Genomic DNA, 2,807 nt, shown 5'->3' on the forward strand with positions numbered 1-2,807 from the left:
GCGGACCAGGAAGTCGGGCCTCCCCGCGCCCCGCCCTCCGCGCGGCCCGAGCCCCCAGGTCCCCCCGCGGGGCCCCGCGCCGGGCGCGTGTCCTCCCCCTCCCGCTCGGCCCCGGAGCCCAGAGCAGCCCGGCTGGCGGGGGGCTCGGCCGGACGGGCCCGGCCGGGGCAGTCCCCGCCCCCGCCCCGAGCCTCGGGAGACGGCGGGGGGCGGTGCTGCGGCGGCGGGAAGGTCCCCGGCCCCGGGGGCGGGCGGGCGGCCGCAGTCAGCACCCCGCGGGAAGACGCGGTCAGCGGAGACGCAGGCGGAGCCGCGCGGGCCCCGAAAACAGGATGTCACGTCGAGGCTCCGCACCCCGGGCCGCGCGGGGCTCTGGGGAGAGGGCGGGGCGCGGGGAGACGTGGGGCGCCTCCGGCTCCGCGGTCTCGCCCTGCCCGGCGCGCGGCTGCCTGCAGCGCAGGACCGCGCCCAGGCTGGAAGTCGGGCGCCGGCCCTGGACACCCGCGAGGGCAGCACGCGTGGCGCCCCCTCAATTACTCAATTAAGTAATTGAGGCTCTCACGCGGGCCCTGGGCGCAGAACTTTGGCTGGAGGACCCGCGTTCTGGGTTCTTTGGTGGGTGCTCGCCCACGTGCCCAGCGTCGCACAGACACCCCGTCCCTACCGAGGACCTCCAAGCAAAGAGGGTCAGGTCTGACAGTTTAATGGTTTCAAGCATTAATGTTTTTCTTTTTTCTTTTTGTAAAAACAACAAAATTCTTTTCACACGCTGAGGCTGGGAAGGTAACAGAATAGGTGTTCGTGCTGGGCTGCTGTGTAGGAAGCGAAGCTGAGACAGCCAGACTCCGGCTGGCTGAATGAATGAACGCGCGTTCTGAGGGCCGCCAGGAGCCTGTTCTGACCGCGCAGGCAGTTTGTGGAGCCTCTTCCTCTTCTCGGGTCCCTCGGCAGGAGAACAGAAGGGGCTGGGGGAATTTGGGAGGGCAGAACACCAAATGTTTAGTGGGAAGAGGCTTGTGAGCCCCGGAAATAACAGGGTCCTGAAGTGTGCCTCACATTCAAGTGGCTTCGATGAAGCCATTAAAAATCCGTTCCAGGGCTGCTGGAGGGATGGCTCAGGGGTTAAGAGCACTGGCTGCTCTCCCAGGGTCCTGAGTTCAATTCCCAGCAACCCCATGGTGGCTCACAACCACCTATAGTGAGATCTGGTGCCCTCTGCTGGCCTGTGGGCACACATGGGGGCAGAATATGTTATGCATAAAAAAAAGTTAAAAAAAAAAATCCGTTCCAAGTCAGGTGTGATAGCATATGCTTGCAACCTTAGCATTCAGGACACTGACACAGGAGATTCAGAAGTTCGAGGACAGCCTGGGCTGGATGAGAACTAAAATAAAAATAAATAAATAAATAAATAAATAAATAAATAAATAAATAAATAAATAAATAAATACTCCTGAGTTCCTGGCCAGCCTGGTCTACAGAGCACGTTATAGAACAGCATTGCTATACAACAAAATCCTGTCTCAATAAAACCAAAAACCTAACCAAACAACAACAAAAGTTCCCGGAAAATATATTTGAAAATTTGACTGTAGTGATAGAATGCTCGCTTATTAAGTGTTTAGGTCTGTACCCCAACTCCACAAGTAGCGTCATATTTATTTTAGAATCACTTGAGGGGCAGAGTGTAGTAATGACGTTCAGCCCAGCAGATTGGAAGACAGGGTTGGCAGCTGGGCTCATACTCTGCCTCCTGAGCTCCGACTGTCTCGGGGTTGCCTCACCGTAGTCCAGCAGAGAGAACCTTCTCAGATAGCTGTTTGATGGGGGTATGGGACTGTTGGAGCTGATGCTTCAGAGGGGAGGAACGATCCCAGAACTGGGGTTCAGAAGGCGGTGACATCTAGACTCAGCCAGTCAGACTAGAAAGATTTCAGAACAGGTCCTCGCCCATTCTGCATCTCAGGTTCCCTGCTGGAAAAGAGGAGGTTGAGCAGATGACACCCTTCAGCACTGACCCTCTGTGGCTAGCTCTTGAGAATAACAATTAAGTAATTGAGGTGTTTGCTTAGAGGATGTTGCTCATAGCTCTTTAGTATCACTTAGGTCATCCTGTTTTGAGTTCTAGTAAATTGTATCTGTGTCTAATGTCTGTCTCCTCTACCAACTGTTAAGCCCTTTGAGGTTGTGTCTGAGTCATCTCGGTGTCCACCCACTGGGCCTGGCGCAGGCAGGTCTGAGCATACGCTTGTGTTCAGTAAACATCTGTGGAATGAAGCTGCTTCCGTGCGTTACTAATACATGCAGAGTCATCGGTGTCCAGGTGATCTGGAGCCGCTTCTGTGTCACAGATGTGTCCTCTGTAAGGCCAGAGGAAGGGCATGGCAGAATGGTGGAGGGCCGCCTGGAAAGTCTCCTTAGAGACGGAGAGTGCTGAGCTGAGCAAAATTCATCCCATTTTGATGGTCCTAGTCTTGCACGAACTTTCCCCTAGTCTTGCACGAACAGAACCTGGATATGTAGACCTGAGGGGACACAGGGAAGGGTTTGGTTGTTGTTTGTTTCATGTAGTTGGGCTCAAGCCCTAATTAGCTGAGGCTGACCTTGAATCCTGCTTCTGCCTCTGAAAGGTTTTTTGTTTGTTTGTTTGTTTTTTTGTGGGATAGAATATAGATGATAGAACAGAGTTGACAGAATTCAAATCATGGTGGTGTTGTAGGTGAGGGCTTTTGACAAGTCGCATCCCCTTGCATTCATTCCTGTGTGTGTGTGTGTGTGTGTGTGTGTGTGTGTGTGTGTGTGTGTGT

The 2,807-nt window shown here is 54.5% G+C and overlaps 1 protein-coding gene across 1 annotated transcript in view; it reads left to right on the forward strand.

Annotated features, from left to right (window-relative positions):
- Stim1 (stromal interaction molecule 1) overlaps positions 1-2,807 on the forward strand; it is a 178,008-nt gene that overhangs the window by 1,146 nt on the left and 174,055 nt on the right. The gene's annotated exons all lie outside the window — the stretch shown is intronic.

The sequence above is a fragment of the Psammomys obesus genome, unplaced genomic scaffold (genome assembly GCF_907164565.1).
Source record: "Psammomys obesus unplaced genomic scaffold, mPsaObe1.curated_primary_1811, whole genome shotgun sequence".
In the NCBI taxonomy this organism is placed as follows: Eukaryota; Metazoa; Chordata; class Mammalia; order Rodentia; family Muridae; genus Psammomys; species Psammomys obesus.